At 41.4% G+C, this 13,314-nt stretch overlaps 1 pseudogene; it reads left to right on the forward strand.

Annotated features, from left to right (window-relative positions):
* The first annotated feature begins 6,329 nt into the window (after window positions 1–6,329).
* The window catches only part of LOC127434541 (myosin light chain kinase, smooth muscle-like), a 33,345-nt pseudogene continuing 26,360 nt past the window's right edge, over window positions 6,330–13,314 (forward strand).

Raw genomic sequence — 13,314 nt, forward strand, 5'->3', positions numbered from 1 at the left:
GTGCCATCTAGCGCTCTGCGAATGCGTCAAGCACATGGAAGAGTAATTGAGCTTGAAATCATGATGGTGCCTAGAGACTGCAATGGCAAAATATACAGTGAAAAAAGGAGTTATACTTTAGTTTGTTCTCACCCAAAATCGATTAGATCATTTCTGAAGACATGGATTAAACCACTGGAGTCATATGGATTATTTTCATGCTGCCTTTATGTACTTTTTGGAGCTTTAAAGTTCTGGCCACCATTCACTTGCATTGTATGGACCTACAAAGCTGAGATATTCTTATAAAAATATTCGTTCTTGTTCTGCAGAAGAAAGAAAGTCAAGCACATCTGAGATGGCATGAGCGTGAATAAATCACGATGATCCTTTTTTTTATTTTTTTTTTATTTTTTTCGGTGAACTTGCCTGTTCCTTGAGAAGATGAACAGTTGAATGCTGCTCATTGATAAGTTCAGATCTAACCATCTCTAATCTTTATTTTTAAGTTTGTGATGTTCTGTTAAATCCCTTGAAACCACAAATGTACTGATCTCAAATTTATCAAGTATGAATGACACTAGAATTGTTTTCTGCATTAAAAGCTTTATAGAGTACAAATTGCATGTGATTTATTACATAAGTAACAAACATGGCTTAAGATACTGTAAACAAGTGCATTGGTATTTGGTATTTAATGTAAATATGTACAGTATGCCATTTATTTGTTAATTTTTTACATGCATTACATTTTCAAGTTTACGTGCACAATGACTAATTATTTCGCTCAACTTTCCAGTTACCTTTTTTATGGTAATGGACATTTTCTTTTTAGTCTTCTATAATGTCCTATTTATGGGTGCATAAATATGCATGAAGAAAACAAAATGACAACTTACAATGCAAATAGAAATATATTAAATATATTTAAATATATATATTTTTTGCCTTCAGAAGGATTTCCCTTCTGTGATGACAGATTGTCAGATGTTCTCCAGGTGTCTGAAAGGTTAACTTGAATGTTCCCACTTTTATGAGACTAAAGCCCCTAACAGCTCATCTTATATTTCACACCTCATATATAATATTCAACAATGGAAAATGTGGAAGTGTTAATGTTTAATACTCCATGTTTTGTTTAGTTTAGATTCTACTATATATTCTATGCTGAGTTGTTGACTAGTATGCAGTCATGTACAATATCTGACCATCGTTTCCAACTCATAATTTGACACCACACTTTTACCACATCATCAGAGCCTTTCTTCATCTCTCTCTATTAGTGTAGAACATAAACCAGATCACTTGATGAAGGTATCAGGTACTCTGTTCTATGATTTCCTGAATAAAGTCATAGAGGCAGCACTCATTCTCAGCGCTGCAACTGGAGAAATTGTCAGGTAATCAAAAACATACTAGAGCATCAAAATGACCAAGGGTTTTGCTGATTCATCTATTACTGTTCTCTCAATCAACAGTGAATGTAACATTCTTTACAACAGAGGTTTTAAAAATACATATAAAAGTAGGTCTTGCAGATGCCTCTGTATTTAACCCTTAAAATGTCTGACTGCTCTTAAATCATTAATTAATACAATCAAATGATCGGGGGCCTAGGTAGTTCAGCGAGTATTGACACTGACTACCATCCCTGGAGTCGCCAGTTTGAATCCAGGGTGATGAGTGATTCCAGCCAGGTCTCCTAAGCAACCAAATTGGCCCGGTTGCTGGGGAGGTTAGAGTCACATGGAGTAACCTCCTCGTGGTCGCGATTAGTGGTTCTCGCTCTCAATGGGGTGCATGGTAAATTGTGCATGGATTGCAGAGAGTAGCATGAGCCTCCACATGCTGTTTGGAGATCTGCTCCAGCAGAGCACCATCAGAATCATCTGATAACCTACCTAATGATAAACCAGCTCATCTGGTGAGCCTGAAGCCCAAACAACTGATGAAATACATCCAGCCACAGGGTGAATACAGAAAACCTCACTGTACAGTACTACTATACTATACAATAATAAACCATGCTATACTATGCCATTCTATTCCATGCTACAGTATACTACATTATACCATAACATACTATAGTGTACCATACTATACTATACCGTACTTTACCAAGCTATACAATACCATGCAATACCATACCATACTACACTGTACCATGCCATACTATACTATACCATAATATACCATGCTGCAATATGCTATACTGTAAAATAATATACTATGCTATATCATACCATACTATACAACACCGTACCATGCCATAAAATGCCATACTACACTATATCATACCATGCTATACCATACTATACTACACTATACCAAACCATGCTTTACCATACTATACTATACCATGCTATACCATACTATACCAAACCATACTATACTACACCGTACCATGCCATACTATACTATAATATACCCTACCATGCTATACCATCATATACCATACTATACTGTAAAATAATATATTATGCTATATCATACCATACTATACTACACCGTACCATGCCATAAAATGCCATACTACACTATATCATACCATGCTATACCATACTATACTATACCATACTTTACCATGCTATACCATACTATACTATACCGTACTTTACCATACTATACTATGCTATACCAAACCATACTTTACCATACTATACCCTACTGTACCATGCCATACTATACCATACCATGATATACCATACTTTACTATACCGTGACATACTATACCATACTTTATGTCAAAATATACCATAACATGCTATACCATGCTAAGCAATACTATACCACCCCATTCTATACTATACCATATTTTACTATTCCATACTATACCGTACCATGCCATAATATACTACACCATACCGGGGATTGTCACCTTGTCGTGGTGGAGAGGATTGTGTGGTCCTGAGATCCCAAGAGCAATACTGCCTGGAGCTATGCTCCTGGTAGGGCCACCCATGGCGGTAAGGTTGAGGGGGAGGTCCCTGACAAAGAGCAATCCAACCAAGACTTCAACGGTGGAACAGGCAGAGGATGATGGCTTGCTTTAGGGGAGCATCACAACAGCTGGGAAGGCGGATGAAGGCTGCAGCAGAAAAGGGCCCCCAGTCGTCTTGGACTCCATGCCACTGGATCCTGACCCAGATCTGTCAAGGACCGTGTGGTGGCTGTCCGTGTACCAGTCTCCCCACGTTAAACAAAATCACGCACAGGCATCCTCTTTAAAGGGAATCCACCCTAACATCCCGGTTTAAGTCCTATGGCGACCAGCAAGTGGCGACGGGGGCAGGATTGTGAGATCCGGAAGCCCCTAGTCATGAACCGGCACATTAGGCGGTGGGTGCTAGACTCAGTCGCTGGGCTCTTGGAACGAGGTAGAAAGAGCCCTTTGGCAGCTGCACCCACGACTGAGCAGCTCTCTTTAGGATCCACTCTGCTCACCCCACCTGGGGAAGGGGCTAGAAAAGGTGCCCTAAAAATAGCCTGCCTCAAACCTCCCGACTGGATTACCGCATCCAGGGGGATCACCATTCACGGTCAGAAACACAGAACTATGAACTTTGGAGCCTGGAATGTGCGCACACTGATGGATAGTGCAAACAGTGACAGACCAGAGAGGAGAACCGCGATCATCGCTAGAGAACTGAGAGATACCAGATTGACCTAGCTGAACTTTCTGAAACCTGACTGGCAGACGAAGGACAACTGAAGGAGGAGAAGTGTGGCTACACTTTCTTCTGGAAAGGAAAAGCTGCTGATGAGCCCAGGATCCATGGTGTTGGATTTGCCATTAGGAACCAGCTCATCAGCCACCTCTTTGAACTTCCTGTGGAGATCAGTGAGTGTCTCATGACCATCCATCTGGTGCTTGCCAACAACCAGATAGCAACAGCTGTGAGTGCCTATGCCACTACTTTAGCCTCTGAAGAGGAAGTAAAAGAGACCTTCTACGCCTGCTTAGACGAGACACTGTCAAGAATCCCCAGGGAGGATAAGATTATTCTCCTAGGAGACTTCAATGCCAGGGTTGGCCCGGGACCAACATCTCTGTAAGGGCACTATAGGAAAGGAAGGCATCGAGAACATCAACTCCAATGGAGTTACGCTTCTCAGCATAATTTATAATTATAATTATTTATCACACATTTGCACATATACAGTGAAATTCTTTTTTTTTCACATATCCCAGCTAAGCTGGGGTCAGAGTGCAGGGTCAGCCATGATATGGCACCCCTGGTGCAGATGGGTGAAGGGCCTTGCTCAAGGGCCCAACAGTGGCATCTTGGTGGTCCTGGGGCTGGAACCCCCAACCTTCTGATAAGTAACCCAGAACCTTAACTGCTGAGCCACCACTGCCCCCCTGAGCACTCCATGTCATTATACGAGCCAGGGACTGCCATGACGTGAACATCACAAGGGCCATGATTGATGCAGATGACTGCTGGACAGATCATCGCCTCATCCTCTCCACATGTCAATCAAACTCAAGAGGAAGAGGAGAGTTCAAAAGAAGCAGATCCAACCAAGACTGAAACTTGAAAGCCTGGATGAAACTGCCATCCAACAGCGACTTCAGGCCTCTCTTGTGGAAAGCCTCCAACAGGAATACCCTGATGATATCGAAGAGCACTGGAGCCAAGATCAACCATCCTCGCTACCTGCAAAACCATTCTTGTGTACAAGTCCAGAAAACACCAGGACTGGTTTGATGAGAACGACACAGAGATAGAACAACTCATCTCCAAGAAAAGGAAGCCAAGGCAGATGTCCAGAGACAGGTGAGGGAGCTAAAGAACTCTTGGTGGACAGAAAAAGCTCTGGAAATCCAGAGACTGGCACACTCGGGTGAAACCAGAGGCTTTTTCAGTGCTACCAAGGCCGTCTATGGTCCAAGCTACCGTGGCCTAAACCCCCTGTGCTCAAAAGACGGGTTGGAGCTGCTGAAGGACAACGAGTCCATTAACGCCCGATGGAAGGAGCACTTCCAAGAACTCCTCAACTGTGACAGCACAACTGAAACAGACAATACTAGCCACATCCCCCAGAGTCCCATCAGAGAAGACATGGGGGAACCTCCAACTTTAATAGAGGTTCAAGATGCCATCAGGAGCCTTAAGAACAACAAGGCCGCCGGTCCAGATGGGATCCCAGCTGAGATCTTAAAGGAAGGTGGATCAGAGCTCCTGTACCACATCCATGCCCTACTCCTCAAGGTCTGGAAAAAAGGAGAACTTCCCTCAGAGCTCAGGGATGCTCTAATAGTGACCATATTCAAGAAGGGGGACTCCTGTCAACAACAGGCAAAGTCCATGCTCATGTCCTTGCAAACAGACTGCTACCACTGTCTGAGGAAGTACTTCCAGAATCACAGTGTGGCTTCCGCCCATCTAGAGGTACAGCAGACATGATACTCACAGCACACCAACTACAGGAAAAATGCCGTGAACAAAGGCAGCCTTTGTACGTGGCCTTCATAAACCTGACAAAGGCTTTTGACATGGTAGACCGCCATGCTCTGTGGAGCATACTATCAAGGTAAGGCTGTCATGACAAGTACATCAGAATACTGAGACTTCTACATGCTGGCATGTCAGTCACAGTGCTCAGCAACAGCAGATCTGAGTCTGAGCCTTTCACTGTGGAAACAGAGGTCAAACAGGGATGCATCATCACACCCACCCTGTTTGCCATCTTCATTGCTGCCATACTCCACCTTATTGGAGAAGAGCTACCACAGGGGATTCCAATCCTGTACAGAACTGACGGCAGACTCTTCAACCTTAACAGGTTCAAAGCCAAGAGCAAAGTCAGCAACACCACCATCACGGAGCTTCAGTACACGGACGACAATGTCATTGCAGCACACTCTGCAGAAGACCTCCAGGGCATCCTGAATTCCTTTGCCAAGGCATACAGAGCCCTGGGCCTAGCCTTAAACATCAAGAAGTCTACATCAACCTTCACCCAACCAGTCATCTACCCAGCCCACCATAAAAATGGACAATACCACTCATGAAAACGTGGACCACTTCCCCTACCTCGGCAGCCTTCTTTCCTCAAAAGCTGACATCAACTCTGAGGTCAACCATTGCCTGAGTTGTGCCAGTGGAGCCTATGCCAGACTCAGGAAAAGAGTCTTCAAAGGCAGAGACCTAACAGCCCAAACAAAACTCCTGGTCTACAGAGCCATTGTCCTCCCCACCCTGCTGTATGGAGCCGAGTCATGGACCACCTACAGCAGGCACCTGAAAGCCCTGGAACAACACCACCAAAGATCCTTATGAAAGATTCTGAGGATCAGCTGGGAGGACAGATGCACCAACATCAGCGTCTTGGAGGAAGCCAACATGACTAGCATCACCACCACAATAATGCAGTACCAACTCCGATTGTCAGGCCATGTCATCTGCATGTCCAACACACGTCTCCCCAAACAGATCCCGTACTCCCAGCTGAAGGAAGGTCAGCGAGCCACCGGCGGGCAAAAGAAACGTTACAAGGATAATATCAAGACCATTCTGAAGAAATTCCACATCACATCGAGCAACTGGGAACACATTGCACTGGGCAGGTGCTCCTGGAAGAAATCCGAGCAGGAAGGAGCTGTACGTCATGAAATAGAACTCCGCCGTGCCGCAGAGACAAAGTGACAACTTTGCAAGGAGAAAGAAAAAAGGCTCAACCACCACCAACCACCACTACTCTCCCCTGCCCACACTGCACCAAAGTATGTGGATCGTGGATCGGCCTCTACAGCCATCTGAAGGCCCACAAGTATACGACCCAATGGAGAGGACTGTCATACTCGCCTCGAGTGACCACCGATGACTATACAACACCATTCCATACTATACTATTCCATATTACACTGCACTATACTTTTCTATACTACATACTGTATCTTAGTACAACACTGTACCATACTGTACTATACTACACTACACTCTTAATATGCTATACGACTATCTGTTACCCTGAGTTATGCAATACCCTGCTGTGTTATACTATACCATATACTGCACCACACCATACTGTACTACACTACAAACATGTCACATCACTACATTACATACTGTATGTATAGTCATATACTACACTATGATCACTGAGTTATATTATACTACAATACCAATACTAATACTAATTGAAATATATTTTGGAAGAGTGCTATTTATTTAGGCATAAATGATATATAATTCCCTTTAGTCCAGAGAATGAGCCCATACTCTATAATGCCTAGTTTGACTGTTAGAGAAAAGAGAAGCTCTGCAAAGCCTTTTCCTCTACATAGTCTGTAAAGACCAGGAACACTGTTTCTATTGAGGGTAGTAGCAGACTGCTTACTCTGAAAGGAAAAACACAAGAGGTGAGGTTACTACTATTAATTATTGCATGAATTGAACTTTATTGACATGACATGCATTTATTTCATCATTAGCAATGGGAACAAATGCATTACACAAAAATGTGTGCACAGAAAGAACTATATAGAGAACTAAAGATTTGTTGTATCCATGAACTTAAAATAACATAAAATTGTAGATACTTGTATATGAAATTAAATTCTCTGTCTTTGTTTCTTCATAGAAGCTCTTATGGAGTCACTGGGGAGCTGAGACCAAAGCACCGATCACACCTGTGCAGATCAGTGTTGATCTGAATGTAAAAGACGTGGCGAAACTCACATATGACGACATCGGACACATTCGCAGCAAGGTGCACTAGTCCTATATATGTCTTCCTCGTAGCACTCATTATAACTTTCATTTAGACAGTGCAGAAATAAATGAACAGTAAATATTCAGAATAAGGTGTTTACATGAAAAATTATTCAGATTAATAAAGATATTTGCCAGCTGCCTTATTCAGATTTTTAGAAATAGGAATATTGTCTAAATCGGGTTTTGTCTATTGGGTTGGGTACATGATTACATGATACATATATATATCATAACTGGAATATGACCAAATTCCAATATTAGTTGGAATTTTCATGTGCATATATACTTTCAGGTTAGGGAAGGTGCTGATTCGTACCTGTCCAGTCTGACAGAGCCCAAGCAGTGTGACATGTGGGTCTTATGGAGATCTCTGGAGAACTCCTTTGGTTTGCAAGACAACAAACAATTTCAGGAGACCTTCTCCACTTACAGCTGGAGCTGGAGTGCCGGTAGGAACTTAATACAGACTGAAGAACTGGAGAGGAGAGAGGAAACCCTAAAATTATTTTCTCTAATGTTTTTATGATTTCTTTGTAAATGATACTAATTTTCTGGATGCTAATTAATTTATTCAGTAAATACATTAAGAATGCATGTCATACAAACAATGACTTATCTTATATGATGAACAGAACATGTTCTATATCTGAATTAAAAATAAATTGGATGTTTTTGTGGGGCATGAAAAACATGTCAAGGTGATGCTGCCTGATCCTGAAATCTTTACTCATTTCCATCTAATTTCAAAAGGCTTCTTAAAAGTAGTTTGACATAGTCATTTATTAAAATATCTAGTATATAAAATTATATACAAGTTTTTTTTTTTCAAAATCATATGAAACCAACATGGCACATGCGTTTTATACTTTATATTTTCATTAAAAAAAATTTTTTTTTTAAGTGATTAGTCACTGGATCATTGTTTGTAGGTAAAAAAAAAAATATAACATTAATTTATTTTTATCTATTTTGAAATCCCTTTTAAAACTTCTTGCTTAAGAGGTTGTGGGGACCAGATGTTGCTGAATTAACGTCCCATATTTCCAAAGCAGCACAACCGAAGCCTCTTTCCTGGATTGAGCAATTTCTAATGATATTTTCTCTTCCCCGTTCCTCAGAAATGCTTGTGTGCCCAAAAGCATGTATGCTTCTGTATGTGTTATTTTTCCATGAAAAACATTCCGGGTATTAGGGTGTATTTGTTTTTCCTTAAAGATCACGGTGTGTGTATAATCAGATTACTGCTTGCATCATCTTCATCCTCAAAAACTGCATATTCCAGTAATTATCTACTTTAATTACTCCTGCTGGACCGTTTCCTTGAAATCCTGTGACTTTAAAATGCTTCTGCCCATAGGAACATCTCAGTAGTTTCTCCTACTGTAGATAACAATGAGATTAAATGGAGCACAAATGGAGACTTTCGCTTAAATCTCCTGCTTCAAAGATTTTTTCCCTGAGAAAAATAAGTGTTCTCAGGCATGCCTTTTCTAGAGTTTCAGAAGAGATCAGCGATACCAAAGTCTGACATCAAATGTTGGAGATTTCAATGTGAGCTCAAATGTTCTCATCAGACACATCCAAGTCCAGCTATGTGCACATTCTCAATAAAATTAAGACTGAGCCATAAAAGCGTAACATCTGAGCAATAAAATGTTCCTCTGTTGAATTTTCCGGATATATGAAAACAAATGAATAAGTTCAAAGTAGCTATAGGCACTATATTCACACTGTGACAAAAACCCACATACAGTGGACAATTCATATAAAGGAGCATTACTCATAACATGAATCAAACTTCCAATAGAATCATATATATATATATCATTATATAGAATCATATAATAATAATAAGACATTGCATTTGCCAAACAAAACTGGTTTACACACTCTGTTGTTTTATGCTAAATAATATTTTCAATACCCTACCTAAACCTAACCCTTACAGAAACCTTTCTGCATTTTTAAGTTTTCATTAAGACAATATTTAGAATGTTTATTCCCAATTTACCTGAATTTTCCCTATATAAACATATAGATAATATCTAAATATATATTCGTAAAAATAGGTTAACACCAACTGAAGAAATCAGAGCAACCCGATAGGCTCACCCACATTTTGAACGAATGTCATAATGTCATACACGCCCACAATGAGGAAACAGTACTGGGAGGTGTATTTCAATGTTTTGTCAAGTGGATGAGTTAAGCATTAAGTTTTAATGCACACAAAGTTTTCTCTCCATCTATGAGATGAATAAATTTGTGAATATTCTAGAAACAATGTTCTGTCATTTCTTTGTTGTTTTGGATTTTGACAGTGATTAAGTAGTTTTCGGTCACATCTCAGGTGGACGCCCCACCTACTTGGGTAATACCTCTGTGTCACTTGTTTTGTTTAGCTGGCCCCTCTCCCTCCCTCTCCCTCACTATTTATCAGATTTAACTGATACTGCCTGCTATTTCCTGCGACCTGACATAGTAAGAATGCTGTCAGAAATTAAGCACAGACCAAGAGACATGGGAACACATGCACATAAAAAACAAGTTGTGTGGGGTTGAATTCTGAAGAGGAAGAGAGATAAAGAAGAAGAAGAAGAAGAAGAAGAAGAAGAAGATGAAGAAGAAGGGGTTTGGAAAACTCTGATATAACTGCCAGTTTTGAACTTAGCACAATGTAATAATGGCCTCTATAAAAAATGGTCAAAGGAAGAACTACATTTCTACATTCAGACTAGACCTGAAAGCTTCAACACCTTTGAAGACTCCAATGGACATGCCAAGGAGAATAGAAAATGGAACCAAACTAAGGAACAGAGAGGAAAAATGCTTGAAATCAGGTACATAATTCTAATTTATGCAGAAGCATCTGTATTTACAACTCCAGTCATATCAGTAACCTTATCGAATCGGTTTTATTCTTAATGGAGTGAGTCCCCTCATGGGGGCGGCCATGTTGGGGTCACATGACCAGCCATATAAAACTCTCTAAATCTCAGTAACCACCCTGTAATTGGACACTTTTACTCTTGCATTTAATTAATCATGGCTGACTGTGAATTTTTACAATGGGATCGGTAACTAAAAACTGTTGTTTGAATGATGCTGCATCCAGGCCACTAGGTGTCAGTGTAAGTCCAAGACAACATGAAGAAAACTTACTGAGTGCACCTTGTAAAAAATAAATAAATCTCAAATTCATGGAAGTTCATATTTTGGGGAAATTAAACATCAGTAAACATGTTGGAGATTAAAGAAAAAAATATTACAGGTCAAATACTTGCTTGGATAATTCCTGAATGTCTTCTAAAAGTGCAATTGTGTCAATTGACTTGCAACAGTCGGTGAAAAGTAATTGCAAAAATGCTCATGAAAGTGAAGTTAGCTCTGAGAAAAGCTCAGATGCCACTTTGTTTGGTTTCATTACATTTTAATCTTATGCAAAAGAAGTGTCCAAATAGACTGTCAGTTTAATTGTGCTCTCTGTTGCGGTCTCATTAGGTTGTGTTGGAGGGACCCCAAACATCTGTGAAGAGCACCAACAGTAGCAGCACTCTGGTTCTCTCCAAGGTTCTGCCTGTAGATGCAGGAACTTATTCCCTTTTTGTTCGTAACTGGGGAGGTACAGCTCACTGGACAATAACACATACTGTGATTGGTAAGACAAAAATAGCTAATTGAAAACCAAATGTAGATAGCTTTAAAATTGACTATTAGGGAACGGTCATTTTTAGAAGGATATTTTACCCAAAATTTTAAATTGTTGTCATTTTCTACTCCCTCATGTAAGTCTCAGTCACCATTCACTATAATGCGAACAAAAGATGCAACAGTGAATGGTGATTTGGGCTAACATTCTGTCGAACATCTTTTGTATCCCACAGATGAAAGTCATAAAGGTTTCAAACAACATGAGTATTTAATGGCTTCTTTACAGTGGTTTCAGATGCTGGCCAAGTGGTTGATCCTTGCAATGAGACCATTCATTATCTCCTCACTGTATGTATTACCAGTAACCAGTCTCGCCCATTTGTCTTATTCACTCTTAAAAATGGATCTTAAACATCTTAGTTTTTTTTTTTTTTTTTTGGCCCTAGCCCTCACCCTTTGATCCAACAGGTCCCAGACATGCTCAATGGGATTGAGATCCAGGCTCTTTGCTGGCCATGGCAGAACACAGACATTCCTGTCTTGCAGGAAATCACGTACAGAACGAGCGTATGTCTGGTGGCATTGTCATGCTGGAGGGTCATGTCAGGATGAGTCTGCAGGAGGGGTACCACATGAGGGAGGAGGATGTCTTCCCTGTAACGCACAGCATTGAGATTGCCTGCAATGACAATAAGCTCAGTCCGATGATGCTGTGACACACCGCCCCAGACCATGACGGACCCTCCACCTCCAAATCGATCCCGCTCCAGAGTACAGGCCTCGGTGTAACGCTCATTCCTTCGACGATAAACGCGAGTCCAACCATCACCCCTGGTGAGACAAAACCGCGACTCGTCAGTGAAGAGCACTTTTTGTCAGTCCTGTCTGGTCCAGTGAAGGTGGGTTTGTGCCCATAGGCGACGTTGTTGCCGGTGATGTCTGGTAAGGACCTGCCTTACAACAGGCCTACAAGCCCTCAGTCCTGCCTCTCTCAGCCTATTGTGGACAGTCTGAGCACTGATTGAGGGATTGTGCATTCCTGGTGTAACTCAGGCAGTTATTGTTGCCATCCTGTACCTGTCCCGCAGGTGTGATATTCGGATGTACCGTTCCTGTGCAGGTGTTGTTACACGTGGTCTGCCACTGTGAGGATGATCAGCTGTCCTTCCTGTCTCCCTGTAGTGCTGTCTTAGGCATCTCACGGTACGGATATTGCAATTTATTGCCCTGGCCACATCTGCAGTCCTCATGCCTCCATGCAGCATGCCTAAGGCACGTTCACGCAGATGAGCAGGGACCCTGGGCATATCCTTTTGGTGTTTTTCAGAGTCAGTAGAAAGGTCTCTTTAGTGTCCTAAGTTTTTATAACTGTGACCTTTATTTGCCTACCATCTGTAAGCTGTTAGTGTTTTAATGACCGTTCCACAGGTGCATGTTCATTAATTGTTTATGGTTCATTGAACAAGCATGAAAACATTGTTTAAACCCTTTACAATAAAGATCTGTAAAGTTATTTGGATTTTTACAAAGTTATCTTTAAATACAGTGTCCTGAAAAAGGGATGTTTCTTTTTTTGCTGAGTTTTTTAACCTGGGTTTCACCATAAAAATAGCCATAGAAGGTGGCATGGCATCACACTGTCTTCCAGATCACCCAGACCCTCCAGCCTCGTGTCCGTTTGTGTCGCAGCTGACACACACGTCTCTGGTCCTGTATTGGTCTAGGCCATGCTACGACGGAAGTTCTGCCATAACCGGCTATATGGTTGAGCTTCAAGACTAGGCCAAACAGAACTAGAGGACTGGGTTGAACTCGCTAACCGGTGTTGGAACACCTATCACGTTTGTTCTGGTCTCGACCCGCAAGGGGAGTATCTCTTTAGAGTCCGTGCCTGCAACGCAGTGGGAGTCAGCGAGCCGAGTGAGGAATCGGACTGCATTAAGATGGATACTGCAGGTAG

This window comes from Myxocyprinus asiaticus, chromosome 44 (genome assembly GCF_019703515.2).
Source record: "Myxocyprinus asiaticus isolate MX2 ecotype Aquarium Trade chromosome 44, UBuf_Myxa_2, whole genome shotgun sequence".
Lineage (NCBI taxonomy): Eukaryota > Metazoa > Chordata > Actinopteri > Cypriniformes > Catostomidae > Myxocyprinus > Myxocyprinus asiaticus.